Source organism: Neomonachus schauinslandi, chromosome 11 (assembly GCF_002201575.2).
Source record: "Neomonachus schauinslandi chromosome 11, ASM220157v2, whole genome shotgun sequence".
In the NCBI taxonomy this organism is placed as follows: Eukaryota; Metazoa; Chordata; class Mammalia; order Carnivora; family Phocidae; genus Neomonachus; species Neomonachus schauinslandi.
In genome coordinates, this window is record NC_058413.1 from 52,682,399 (window position 1) to 52,697,283 (window position 14,885).

Genomic DNA, 14,885 nt, shown 5'->3' on the forward strand with positions numbered 1-14,885 from the left:
TGGCTCTCACCTCCCTTCTCTCTCCGCTCGCCAGACTCTCGCAGCTTGTCCGCTATTGGGATCCCCCACCAGGTAGCCAGCTCTCAGCTTCCGCTCGCTCCTCTGGCCCCTCGCCCCTCCTGTCGCTACCTCGCCTCTCGGAGTCCCTCTCTTGTCTGATCGCGTCCTCTCCCCCCACTTAGAAAGTCCTGGGGCCCCGGCCAGAACCCCAAGCCAGAGACCAGCGCAGTGACGGGAGTGGGGGTAGAGGGGAGGCGGAGGATAAGGGGCGGGGAAAGGGGCCGCCGACCCGATGCAAGGAGCCCCGGGCGCTCCTCCTCAGGAGAAACGGGGAAGTCGGGGAGAATTTTAGAGGTCGCCCAGCGACGGACAGGCCTGGGGCAGTAGCCAGTCTGTGAGGGGGACACGTGCACACAGACACACGAGCACACACACGGACAGGGGCACCACTCCTGAGTGAGGGGTAGGGGCCCCGGACCCCCAGCACGGGGCAGGCAGGTCTGCGTTGGCGTCCCCGGAAGCCGGAGAGGGTGCAGGCCCCAGGGCCACACAGTCCACAGTTCGCCGGTGGGACCCGCGCGTCCGGAGCGCAGTTCTCCGCAGAGCGGCCTCTGTGCTCTGGCGCCTGCGACAGCCGTGACGCTTCTGCGCCCCCTGCTGTCCTATCGCGGCAGCACAGCCCGGCCCTATTTGCCGTCTGCCTGGCAAGGAAAGTGGGGGGCAGGCGGAGGGAGGAGGGGTCACCTGGGTCAGCTCCCTGCCTGGACCCACCCAGTTCCTAGCCTCCACTTGCCGGGAGATCTGCTGGGGTGGTAGGACGTGTTTGGACTGGAGGGTGCGCTTTGGATCACACCTGGCCTTTGCCTGCGACTTGCTGCATGACCTTGGTCAGATTCCCTCCTGTTTCTGGGCCTCAGTTTTCCCATCTCTTTCACAAGACTGCCAGGATAATCAACCTCGATAAAGGTGGGAAGGCAGCCAGAGTCCCCTGACAGCCCTCGCTGTGGTCTGACCTGAATCCTTCCCACTGCACTGCGAGCCCCTCTCTCTGCAACAGCCCCCTTCCCCACTTGCAGGGTGACTCAGTGAGCCCCCTGCCTCCCCACCTCATGGGGCTGATTCATCTGGGTCCTTTTTCCCTGGGGAGTGATTTCCTCCACGTTGAGTCACTGAGCCCAGTCCTGGACACAGTCCAGGCCCCTGAAACACAGGCTGAGCCAAGCCCTTTCTGTGCCATCAGCTCAGGGGGAGACCCTCCAAGCTAGGATTTCTCCCACCTCTGTTTCTGAGGCCCAGCTCTGAACATGCTTCTTCCTCTGCTTAGGCACCGTTAAAGACTCCCTACCACAAACACAAGAAAGCCCAAATCCTCAGTCTGACATGGCAGGCCCTCTGTAATTTAGCCCTGACTTATCTTCCTAGCTTTGAACCTCTTGACACCATTCCTTAAATTTATACTTCCTCCTTTACTCAGCTGGGTGACTGACTCATCCTCCCCTCTAGACCCTTACCCATGCCACGCTATCCCTGATGCCCTCCAGATCCTGTCAGCCTGCTTATCATTCAGGGGCCAGAGGCCCACCTCCTCCAGGAGGCCTTCCCTTGATGCTACCTTAGTCCTCTGGGTCCCCCTTCTTGTGTCTTTCCTGGGAGTCATGTCTGGGAACATGGGGAGGAGTGAGATCTAAGTGATCCTGGCCAAGTCAATGTATTTTAGTTTATCTTCAAATTGGGGGAATGTGGCCTACTTTTTAATACCCTAGAAATCTGCATGGGTTAAGATGGTGTAAAGGTTCTGGCCCAAAAAAGGGCCTCCCTTCCTTTTTTGGCCTCAGTTTCCTGCTCTGTAAAGGGGGTGACCAATGTAAAGGCTATATGAAAGGACTGAGTCTGAGCCCAGTGCACAAATCACTTGGCAAATCCTGAGCACCTGTCAGTCCTGGGCTTTTATAGTGTGGTTGGGACACAGGTCCCCAGGAGGTATCTGTTACAGCTGCTGGCCAGAGCTGTTCTTCAGGGGAAGCCATGTCAGCCCCTGCAGTCAAGAGCCGACCCTGGCCTGGCACAGCCACCATCACTTGGGCTCTCAGCTCTAGGCAGAACCTCCATAGCACTCACCTCGTGAGAAGTGATTTCTTAAATCTTCCTTGGTCATCTTATACTGCAACTCAGTGGCTGGAGCCCCAGGTACGTGCTCTCTGCGTCCTTCAACTCATATTCATTCTGCATCAGTCCTTCAGATTCAAGCATTCCTCTGAGGCTTGGAGTCCTAACTCTGTCATAGACTTGCTGTGTGATTCTGAGCAGGCCACTGAACCTCTCTGGGCCTGATTTTCCCCACCCGTGAAATGTTAATACACTAGATTCAAGAAACAAGCTTCTTTCTTTTGATGCTTGCCAGGATACAGAGGCTTTTTCAAAAACATCCCCCCATATAATCCTTGAAATTTGAGGCTCCTCGAAGTTCCTCGAGATGGCAAAGTGACAGACCGTGCCCAAGCCCTCATTGCCAGGAAGTGACTCTTCTTCCAAGGCTAGGACTCCTCCACCCCCCCCCCCCCCCCCGCCAGATCCCTGTCTGCCAATTCTTCATTCTGTGATTCTGTGTTGGGTTCTCACCCTGCCTCATGCCTGGGACTCCCCCATCCCAGGTATTTTTAAATGTTCCCAGGTGATTCTAATTTGCTGCCAGGTTTGAGAACCCTGGATGAGCTGCATCTTGTTCCGGCTGACCTCAGTCCCATGGAATCGAGGGACAGGGCTGGCCCCTACGGCCTGAGTGTGTACATCTGGAGCTGGCGGCCTCTGTGTCTGAGGGGCTCTAACATTTATTCAACACTTACTATGTGCCTCCCATTTCAGCTTCTCAACAATGCTGTAAGGTCAGATCTGTTATTAGCCACATTTTACAAATAAGGAACTCTGAGGCACAGAGAGACCAAGTAACTTGTCCACAGTCACACAGTTAGTAATGGAGCCAAAATTCAAACCCGGGCCATCTGGCTCCAATATGTGCCCTAAATTCATGCTCCACATCTTAAAGAAAGGCATGTGAGAAAAACAGATTTTCCCACCTCTCCTTTTGCCCCCAACAATGTTGTGACTGAGGGTTCTATGCTCCCAGTCCCTGAACCCTCTGCCCATCTCTGCCACAAGGAAGCCTAGCCCCAGGAATGCCTGGCCCAGCCCCGCTACACACTTCTTTTCATCGCCCCACCTTACGGGCCACTCTAACTGCCCAGTGGCCCAGCTACTGAGTATTTTTAGGAAAAAGTGACTCAGCCAACAGCCTGTCAACCTGCGTACCAGGCCCCCCAAATCCCTGTGGGTCACTGTGCCCACAAAGCACTTTGTCATCCGGGCCAGGAGAGCAGACTTTCCTGCCCGCCATCCCTCCGGCTGACCCCCAATAGACCCCCAATCTGCTCTCATTCCCCATGCCCACATGGCCTACTTCCATAAGCCTGTCTGGTGCCTGACATGCATCCATCCTGTGGCTGCTAACCATGGTCACACTCCTGGAAGCCCAGCTTCAAATCTGAATGACGTCTGCCCTGACATACTGGGTGACCTCAGGCAATGTTCTGGCTCTGTCTGGCCTCAGACTTCTCAGCAACTGTAAAAGTTGGCCTGGTTCTTGTTGAGGGCTCAGGCAGCTCAGGTGGAGGGAGGCAGCATCCAGTAGGCCTAGCTGGGCACAAAGCAGCTTTCTTGGGCAGGCAGGCCTGCCTGTGCATGCCGGACCCAAGGACTGTGAACAAGGACCAGATCCCAATATGGGAGGCTCCTCAGGAGAGAGTGTGCATGACTCAGTCTTTCCATGACTTGGGGTGTGGAGCCCAGGGACTCTACCATCCTAGGGGCCCTGCAAAGGGACGATCCAAGAGCGCCTGGAGGAAGCCGACATCTCTGCAAGTTCCGTGCCCATCTACAGCCTGTCCTCCACGCTTCGGTCCTGGAGAGAGCATGGGCATAAGCCACCCTTAGGTAGCTGTGAGTGTGTGCAGGTGTGTAAGGCCTTATACCCAGGCCATTGACATGGTGAGGGTGAAGGCGGGAGAGGGTGTGACTACAGGTTTGTAAGTTTATTTCTTTGTGGGGATGCGCGGTACTTCCATGCTACAGCTGAATTTGTGCAGGTGTGTACCTACGGGATGTGTGTAGATGTGTGTGTGCGCACGCGGGTCTGTGTGTGCAGGTGTGTGTATGCACACACGCAGGCGTGTGAACAGTTGTGGGTGTGCATTCACGTGTGACTGTGTGTGCAAATGTGTGAGTATGTGTGTACTCAAATGCACACCTACCAGAGGTGCTGCCATGGCCACCAGCCCGGGTCAGCTCTGGGCATCCCTTGCCCCAGATGTGGGGTAGCCCTCACAGAGAGAGGATCTGGCCACAGGCAGGTGCTGGGAAAATATGGATTTTGGCTCTGGGTGAACAGGGCCCGCTCGCAGAGCCCCAGCAGCAGCTGAGTGGAGAAGAGCACAGGCTGAGCGAACTCAAGCCCAGGGCATATGGGGATGGGGGTGGGTCAGCCACAAATCTCATCCATTTCCATGTTATTTGTATACACATTTGTCTGCAGCAGATGGCCGGGTCCATGACCCTAGAGGGGTACGGGAACCCATAGGATTCTGGCCCAGACCCGTCTAGGACCTGCAGGCTCACATCTGGGCTGAGGTCCACGGGACTCGGCCTTGGCCCATGTTAGGCCTTGGTATCTGCTCCTTATCTTCTACAAACCCCAAGATCCTTCCACCACCACACAAGGCCTCCCCAGGACACCATAATCACACACACACTCACCATCTTCCCACAGATACACATACACACTCCTACACACACACACACACACACACACACACACACACACACACACTCCTATACCTATAAATACGCTCACATGACTCCTACACACAGAGGCACAGTGGGGCATGTCTGCCCCGGGGCATCCTTCAGGGACCACTGTGCCTCCCTTCTGAGGCCCATACCTGCTGGAGTAATCTTTTCTGCAGCCTCACCCACACTCAATGGCTCCCAGTTGCCTGCAGGACAAAGCTGGAGCCCTTCAAGGCCCTTAACCCCCACCATCGAACAAACTTCCTTGCAGGCCACACCTACACTGCCTTCTGGCGACACTCCTCATGGGTTCCAGATCCACCAACCAGCACTTGCCATCATTCTGCGCTTTACCAGGTGCTCATCCTTCCCACCGTGCTGTCCACTCCAGCCAACAGGACTCTTTCTGTTTTGTTCATTGCTGTGACCCAGAACCTAGAACAAGGCTCAACCCAAAGGAATCGCTCAAAAAGATATCTTTTGACTACATAAATCAGTGGTAGAATCTTCCTCCCTGCCTGGTCTGCTCCCTTATGTAGGATTTGCCCAACTGTATCTGTTTCCCTGTGTGCCTCCCCAGTCAGACCTGTTGCCCCTCCGGGAAGAGATGGGTCTGACTCAGCTCCATGTGTGCATGTCCAGCTCAGGGCCAGGCACAGAGAGTAGGAATGGGGGAATGGATGTGGGGGCAGAGCCCAAGGCATCGTGACCCCCTTAGTAGGCATAGGGATGTCTGGAAGATTGGGCCATCTGGGCCAATCACACAAAGCCTACATGTCCCAGGGAAGAGGCCTCCCAACTGCCTTCCTTTATCTGAGCCCCTTTCTAAAGTCACTCTGACTGGTGATCTAGCCTCTGCTTGCACACTTCCAGGGACAGGGAGCTCACTTTCTTAGCAGCCAACCCCTTCCTATGTGGGATGGCTCTGCCTGACGCTGACTCCTCCCACAGCACCATCCTGTTAAACCCTGATCATCCTGAGCCACGATTCCCATGGAAACCAGGAAGGAAGATGAGCAAAACGAGAGGCAGATCCCAGCTTTCTCAGCAGCTCTACCAATCTTTCCAGCTTCGGGAAGAGGTGGGAAAAGGAGCTCTTGGCTCCTAGCCTACCCCAGGGAAAGGCAAATGGGTTTAAGGTGCTCAGGCCCCCCTAACCCCAACCACCATCCTCAGAAGCCTGGGGTGGTGCAGAGACAGTGCAGTGCTAAGAAATTTTTCAGCAACCTCCACTGAGCCCCATCCCCCTCACTGAGCCCCACCCCTCACTGAACCCCATCCTCTTCACTGAACCCCACCCCCCTTAGTGAACGCCCATCCTCTTCACTGAACCCACACCCCTTCATTAAGCCCCACCCCCTTCCTGAGGCCCATCCCCCTTCTGAGCCCCATCCTCTTCCTGAGCCCCCTCTTTTCATCCCCCACACCCCTACCCACACCCCATCTCCTCCCCGCACTGGAGCCTCCTGCCCTCCAGTCTGCAGGACCATGAGGAGTACTCTGACTCCAGCCCTAGGAGTGCCACGTGGGGATGCTTCCTCCTGAGCCCTGACTCACAGGCCGGGTGGATAGAGGATGGCAGGCTGGTCCTCGGCCAAGGGTGGCTGCCCAGACTCCCACCCAGCCCCGCCTGGACAGCTGCAGCCCACAAGCCGCCCCGCTTTCCTCCGCCAGCTATTCCTGGGCTGGCCCTGCTCCAGAGGGGCCTCAGGCTGCAGTCCATCACTGACCCCAGCAACCCCCACCCCCCCACACACACCAGGGTTGCTCAGAGCTGAGTCCATGAGAGATACCGAGGCACAAGAAAGTCTAAGCAACAGGAACTCAAGGGCCCGTGCTCTGAAAATTCCCTGCCAACGCAGAGACCATCATAAAGGGAGGCCCCTGTCTCTTGCTTTGAGGTTCCAAGAACTCCCAGAGCTTTGTGTTCTAAGAAAATCAAGCCTCTATTACAATGTCCCTTTATTTCAAGAATCTGTGCTTCTTATATTCTACGCATGCAAGAGCATGGAGTCCTGAGAATGTAGGTGTCCAGGATTCCATGATCCTAACTGCCTGACAAGCCAGATCTCCATTAGTGTCTCCATGCCCCTCAGAGCCTGCCAGTCTGGGGCTTGAGTCTCTGCGAGTACCAGGTAAGAGAGAGGGCCCCAGCGAACCCCTGCACATGCCAGGTGAGGTACGTTCCACCTCCGTCCTCTTGCTAACACCGCCGTCCATCGCCCTCCTCTCTGCTAATTAAATCTCAGGCAACTTTAAAGGGGGAAGGGAGGGACTGCCATCAGGGACTACCCTCTAAGTGCCAGGCCCACCTGGCTGATTCTTCATTTAATCCTTATGATATTATTAGCCTGACTTTACAGTTGGTAAAACTGAGGTCCTGGGGCATGAGGTCATTTGTGTAAAGTCACATAGCTAGAAATAGTAGAACAGTAATCCAAACTGGGCCCCATGGCAGACCCATGCCTCTCGGTAGCAGGCTGACTCCTGAGAAGAGCCCAGGGGGCCTCCTTCCTCGCTCCTTCCTTGGCCCAGGTCCCCGCTGGGGCAGCTTCTCCTGCCCCAGCCGCCCCAAGCTCCAGAAGCCAGAGACTGGGGCTCCCTCTTCTCTCGCCTCCCCGAGCCTAGAGCCGGTCACATTTCCTGTCCTGATTGATCGAAAGGCGCTCGATCCCGCAAAGACTCGCAAAGACTCCGTGGTGGGACCGGGAGATGTGGCGTTTCGTTTCTAAGCAGCCGTCGCTATGGAAGCCAGGTGCTGCCTGCCCGAGGCCTAGCAACGAGGCCGCGGCGTGGGGCGGGGCGGGGCGGGGCGGGGGGCGTTGACAGGGGCTTCCAAGGCAGCCCGCGAGAGAGGGGCGTGGGCTACTCCAGCCTGGAGTCCAGAGACAGTGAAAGGCAGAGACACTGTCAGAGAGAGGAAGATGCAGGAAGGCGGGAGAAGACAAGAGCTGGTCAGAGTCACGGAGACCACATACTTAGACGGTTGGCAGGGAAGGACTGACTCCCAGACATGCCTGACTCCCGGGGAAGGGAGAGGGTGTGCCAGAGAGCCTGAGGAGGCCGCAGGGGATGACAGAGATGGATGGACGTGTGACAGGAGGAGATAAGCCTGGGGCAGGAGGCAATACCGTCAGATAATAAAGGAAAAGAGGACTAGGAATGGAGGGGCAGGCGGGGCAGCAGAGACTTGGAGGCAGGGCTGATGGCAGCAGGGGCAGGACTGTAGCAGTATGAGGACAAGGGCACCAAAGGCACAGGAGGCCTGAGCTGGCCCCTCCTCCTGGGTCTGCCCATCAGTGGCTTGGGTGTCACCAGCCTTGTACCACACCCTCTCCCCCACCCAGCCTTTCCCCCAGAGCACAGAAGCATCTAGGCCCTCAAAAAAGAGGCTGGTCAGAGGTCCCATGTCTCTCTAACCTCCCAGGGACAGGTCTTGCCCAAGATCAGACAGTGAGGTACTGTCTGAAATGGGAGGAGGCAGGCATTGGGAATCCCAGTCTAGAGCTCTTCCCCCCCTCACAGGAGTCGGACCACTCCTTGGTTTCCCATGAATGTGGTCGGCAGGCACACGTGTCCCCCTACCAGAGTGAAGAAGATGACAGAAACTAACATGGGACCCTCTTTATTTCCTTCTTCCTCAACAACCCTGTGTCGGGACACCGGGCACCCAAGGATGGAGCAGACAGCATCTGGTGGAGACATGGCCCACACCTGTCCCTCTCAGGGGTGTGACTAGGAAAGGCAGACTCTGGGGAACCCCAGGTGGCCTGGCTGCCTGGGGACAGGGAAGTGGCAGGCACTTCACAGGCAACATATGACAATCTCATTTGATCTTCACCGTAACTTGTTATAGATGAGAAGACCAAGGCCCCCAAAAGGAGAGTGACATCTTAACTAACCACCACCAGCCAGCAGGTGCCTGAATCCGGACCTGAACCCAGGTCTCTGGGGGCCAGTGCCAGTTGGAGAGCCTGGGGGAAAAGCCTCTCTGCCAGGGTGGCGGCAGCCCCTCCAGGAGGGGGCCTGCTCAGGGGCCCTTCCCAGAGGGGGGGTGGGCGCGGTCTCCAGCCCTGCTGGGGCCGCCACTCCTCCCAGCACCGGCTGTCCTCCCCCGACGTCAGACTGGGTAACAGCGCCAGGCTAGCCTCAGTCGGATGTCAGGTACGAATCTCTCTCTCCCTCCCCCACTGCTAATTGTTCCGGGGGTTGTTAACACTGTCAGCTGCCCCTGACAGCCGCTCTGGGTGCTCATGTGCCTCCAGAGGCGCCCCATCCACCCCCATCAGCACCAGCCTTGCTCTCCCCACACTCCGGAGGCAGGAACATAGCGCAGTCCAATTAAGCACCTACTATGTGCCCCTGGTGGTGTGAAGCACTTTCCATTCATTATCTCATTAAATCGGCTCCTAGGGCTCTGAGGGCTTGCCCCACCACCCGCAGCTCGTGGCCCCTGGCCTTTCCACTCGCCCTCCCCACACCTCGCCGCAGCTTCTGGGGCAGCGCTCCATAGCCGTGCGTGCACACGGGTGCCTGGGAACGGGCAGTTTGATTCTCCGCTGCAGGGCCGGTTATGGGGGGCAGAAGGGGGAGGAACGGGCCAGTGTAGGGACAACAGCAGGAAGGGGAGAGAAAGGGAGGAGGGAGAGCACACGGAACTGGGGGCAGGGGGGCAGCAGGCCGCCCGCTCACCAGCCACACTCCGCACAAACATGCATGTCTGCCGGGCCTGGGCTGCAGCCAGATGATCGACCCATGGCGCCGTACTCCCCGGAGCCCCAGTTCCTGGAAGGCAGCGCTGCAGGCATTATCGATCGAAGGCCTCCCAGCCTTCTCTTCCTGATGCCCGGAGGCTGCCTCCTCCATGCAGCCCTCCAACTGATCAGTATCCCTGGCCAGGGTGATTCTGGGGGCAGCCTGGGGACAATGAGCAGGGACTCCTCATCTGTCTCTCAGCCCAGCACTCTCCCTACTCCTCAGGACCCTGGTCCAGGTAGATGGGTGGTGCAAGGGCCAGCACGCATGTGTGCACGTGTACACGTGTTTGTGGGCGCACATGTACACACCAAGTAACTCAGTATGGCAAAGGAGCCGTAAATAAGATGTAAGCCATACGACTTGGGTTCAAATCCCAGCTCCTCCAGTTCCCGGATATGTGCACCTGTGAAAGTTATTTAATCTCTCTGAGCTCCAGTTTCCTTACCTCTTTCCTTTCCTTACCTCTGTAGTGAAGTTACCAATAGTACCCAGCCAGAGAGTGTACATGCAGAACTCTGGCGCAGTGCTTGGCATACAGTATTTTTTGATACATGAATGTTTTTATTTTATTACTGTCACTCTGAGCATGTGTGCGTGTATGCATTCGTAGGCAGCCTTGGGAGGAGGGATTTCTGGTACTCCAGCAAGGGGGTGCAGGCTGCTCCCTAACCCTTGACTCCCCTAGAGTAGGGCTGCAACCACACTCTCAGCCCAACCTCAGAGAAGGGGGAATTGCTGCACTGATCCTCTTCCCCGCCAAAAAAACCCCACCTGTGCTGGATGAAGCTGTGGGGGGGTGGGGGGAGATGGATGGTTTGACAGCCACCAGGCAAAACTGGTGATGAGAAGGCTAAAAGCCCAGCATCCAGAAAGGAATGGGAAGGAGGCTGAGCTGTGGGGCCATCCATCAAAGCTGGCAGGGCCAGCAATGCTGCAGAGCGGGCTGGAAGAGAGGCAAGGGACAGCTGCGAGGTGGGGGGAGTGTAGCCAGGCTAAGCGCCAGGCAGCCAGGCCCAGCCCAGCACTGACCTGTTCAATAACCCCGAGTGAGTCACTGTGGCCCTGAGACCTCAGTTTCTTCATCAGGACAACGGGGCTAAATGTCTCTCTCTGCCCTGAGAAGTTCCAGCCACAGCAGACCCCATATCAGGCCCCAGGGCCAGGAAGAACCTGGGGAGGCTCAGAGATGCCCTTACCTCCTAGGGGTGCCCGATTCAGACAAAGATCCCTGAGGGTGCAGAGTAAGGGATGTGGCACAGTGCCTGGGCTGGGAACTTGACGTACCAAGTTTCTGACCCTAATCAATTTCTGACCGTAATATCTTGCTGACCTCAGCCAAGCCCCTGGCTTCCCAGATCCTTCCTTGGATGCCCTCCCCAACTACCACCAACACGCAAGAGGCAGGGAGGGCCAGAGCACAGCCATTGCCTATGCAAATTTCATTCAAACTAAGGACAAAGTCACCCATGGGCCCTCCTCACCTTTTGGAGATAGTGGTTATCTGGAAAAGTCCTGGCCAGCAAGTCTGAGACAAGAGGTCCTAGCTGGGGTCTAGTGGGATCCTGGCAGAGCCCATAGCCTTGGTCTGTCTTTAGTGACCTCAGTAAGCTTGAGCAAGTCACTTTCTCTGTGCCTCAGTTTTCCCATCCCTAAAATCAAACACTCAACAACAATTCCTCAAGAGCACCTCCTTCCCTATGAGACACACTGCAAACTCCTCATTGCAACCACTGCCTCCCAGTCCTTCCCCAGGCTCCAGTCCTCCTCTGCTCCCTGCTACAAGTAGGCTGCTCTGGATTTCTGGCAACCCCCCAACCCTCGTTATGTTTCACCTCGGGATTCATGGTTCACCTATTCACCTCTGATCCTCTGCCTCTCCACAGGAAAATCTCCTCACTCAACAGGACCAGAAGTATCACTCCTTCTGCAAAGCTGTTTGCACAGCCTCCGGCAGAGCTAAGCCAGCCCCCTCTTGCAGAGCCACCAGTGGCTCCCACATACCTTCTCTGAAGCCCAGACCAGGATGTGTCTGTGTCCCCATCTCACTCTGGGCTCTTAAGGGTGAGGGCTGGGCTGGGCCTGATTCCCAGAATAGGGGGAAGAGGTGGGCAGCTCAGGGCCTTGCACAGGGATGAGGCTTAGAGAAAATGGAAGGAAAGAAAGGAGGAGGAAGGGAGGGAGGAATGAAAAGAAAAAGAAAGCGGGGAGGAAGAGAAATAACTATCCTCAAGTTTCCTTTGGATCTAGCAATCTGAAGGAATGCTAGGCTACTCCAGATGGAGCCCCCATGTCCTGGTCCCTGCTCCATCCCCAGCTCCCTCCCTCCTGCTTCGCCCTTTGGGCCCCAATCCCCCTCAAACACACCAGTACAAAGGCCCAGAGCCAAAGGGTCTCTGGCCTCTGCCGCTGCACCCTGACTGGAGGCTAAGAACATGCCTGGTCGTCATAGTGATGGTGCAAAGCTGTCATCACTAATTCATCGCTGGAGCCCTGGGAGGCCCAAGAGGTGTGAAGAGAGCTAGTCAGAACTGATCAGAGCCACCACTAGGGGCAGGAGTCTTGGGGCTGTGGGCCTGGGGGAGGACCAGAGGTTAAACTCCATCACCCCAATCCTGCTGTGTCCTTCCCTCAGCCTCCCAAAGCCCTGATAGGAAGGAGGAGCACAGACCTTCCCTCAGTCTGTCTTGTGCACCTACTGTGCGTCTAGCTCAGTCCAATCTCAGAGCTGGGGTCAGTGAAGGCCGGAATAGGAAACCCTGTACCCCAGCGTCTCTGAGCAGTTATCCAGGTCCTGCTGTCTCCAATAGGGCAGGGGGATGTCCTTCCTCAAGTCACAGGGGCTGAGAAGAGGTGGAGGGAAGCCGGAAGAAATGAGCCCATATGTTGTGAGCCCATATGTTGTGCCCTTTCCAAGCAGGCAAATATGCCAGGCATTCCTAAAAAGTAACTCATTTAATCCACCTAGAAAACCTATAGGGTCAAAATTATTACTTCGGTTTACAGATGCCTGGATATTCTCTCTGCCTAAATCTTCCCCACCAATCCCATTCCTCTCTTCCGGGAAGCTTTTCAGGATGCCCCATCCTGAGGATACACTCATCCTCCCTCCCTTGAACTCCCAATGATGGTGAGGGTCCTGATCTCTCCAGTCTGAGTGGACTGCTGGCTCCTCTCACCTGGAGCTGTGGCGTCGACTGGGCGGGCCCTCCCATCCCAGCTACGCGGCCAGCGACCAGAAGACCACACCCAGCGACCAGAAGACCACGCCCATTATCGCGGGCTGGAGCTGTCCGTGGTTCTGAACTCTCCCAGGCCTGTCTCTGGAAGTTGCCTTTTTTCTGTCCTACGTCGTCTCTTCCTCAGCCTGGGGGAGAAAAGCCAGTCTCCACCTGCGAGGCAACCCTGCCCTCCTCTCACATAGGTCCATCATCCACAAACCTTGAAACAAGGAACCCATTTGGAGTAGGAGAAAAGGGAAATACGCATTCACTTAACAAGCATTTATTGAACACCTACTATGTGTGGCCCTGTGAGTAGAGCTTGGGATAAAATATTGAACAAAACAGACTTACTTCCTGCTTTTTTGGAAATTTTTGTCCTGTTAAGTCAGCACTGGAGTTTTCTTTAGGCACATTAACCCACTTGATCCTTACTATGTGTGTGAAGGTGGATATTATTATGCCCATCTGACAGTGAAGGAAACTGAAGCTTGGGGTGACAAAGGAACCTACCCAAGGCCACGCAGCTAGTAACCAGTAAAGGTAGGCAGGCGGGTCACAGACCTAGTCCCTGCCCTCAAAGAGTTCATAATCTAGTTTACCTGTCCCAGTTCTCCAACAAGCATCTCTGGAAAGTGTTCCTTGAGTCTGATCTGAATTCCTCCTGCCACAGCTCTGACTTGGCTTCTCTTTGTTGAGACCTCAGTGGGGTGGAGGATCAGCTTTCATCTCCTTGCAGACACCTGGGGTGCTTCCATGAGCTCCCAGCCCTTTCTCCACCCCCACCTTGCACAGAGGCCTCTCCTCCCCCCCAGGAGGGAGTGAGGTGTGTGCTCTAAAAATACCTTAATCCCTCCCTGCTCTCGCTCTAATTAAGCTGAGTGAGTCACTACTTTAAGTAATTTATTGCTAGTTACATAATTGCTTTAATATTTGGTTCCAGAACTGGGGAACAAAAGTGCCCCCTTCTTTTCAGGGAATTGCTAATCCACAGAGGGGTTTATGGCCCCTGGAAGGGGGAGATAGATAGGGAGAGATGTGGAGTCATCTTGGGCAGGCTCCTGCCATTCCCATCAGGGCCACAGGGCTCACCTGATCCAAGGAGGGGCAGGTTTGTGAGAACACCAACTCTCTACTCTCTGTCACCCACTCTGTGGATTTCCGAGGCCACCACTTCCATCTGACCCAGCCCTCAGACCCAGAGTGTACCCTCAGGAAAATGTGGCCTGAGCATCCCTTCCCCTCCCTGGCCTCATTACCTCTGCCAGGAGGTATAAAGGCCACAGGAATAAAGGCCCAGAAAGGGTGAGCATTTCCTTGGCATCTCCCAACATGTTAGAAGCAGCTCCAGTCTATGCGCCTAGGTTTTCAGCTCAAGGAAAACCCAACACCTCCCACAGCCCTGTAAAAAGTCACCCCCCAAAGGGGATTGACTGCAAAGGGCACAGGGAAGTTTGAGGGAGTAATACTCTCTTCTTGATTGAAATGGCAGTTATATGACTGTATACGTTTACTAAAACTCATTGAATCATACACTTTAAATTGGTGATTTTATTGTATATAAATTATACTTCAATAAAATGGATGTAAAAAAATTAAATTAAAAAAAAAGAAGTTATACCCTCACCTTCTGAGCCCCCCATAGGATAACAGCTGTGCAGAATCAGCAGGCATGCAGAAACTGAGGAGGGGAGGTGCAAAGACCCAGCCATGGAGGACACATAGTAGGTACTCACACACATGTTTGTTTCACTCAGTTCCAATTAGCAAGGACTCACTAGGCACCTCCTGGGTGCACTTGCACATCCTTGATCTCATTAGCTCTCCCTCAGCTCTCACACAGCCCGGAGTGGGAGCCGAACTGCATGCCAAGTACATCACACACTTGTCTCATTTAATCCTTGCAGCAGCCCTAATGAGGTGGGCTCTATTAGCATCCCCCTTTCACAGATGAGGGAACAAAGGTGGCAGAATTCACACATGTCCTGCTGCCAAGAAGTGGAAGGGCTGAGATTTGAACCAGGAGACAGTCTCCAAGACTTATGCTCATAAGCATCCCTTTACCAAACT

General features: G+C 55.3%; 1 protein-coding gene across 1 annotated transcript in view; it reads right to left on the reverse strand.

The window, feature by feature from the left end:
- Positions 1 to 14,885, reverse strand: part of PDE2A (phosphodiesterase 2A) — a 90,363-nt gene that overhangs the window by 63,933 nt on the left and 11,545 nt on the right. The gene's annotated exons all lie outside the window — the stretch shown is intronic.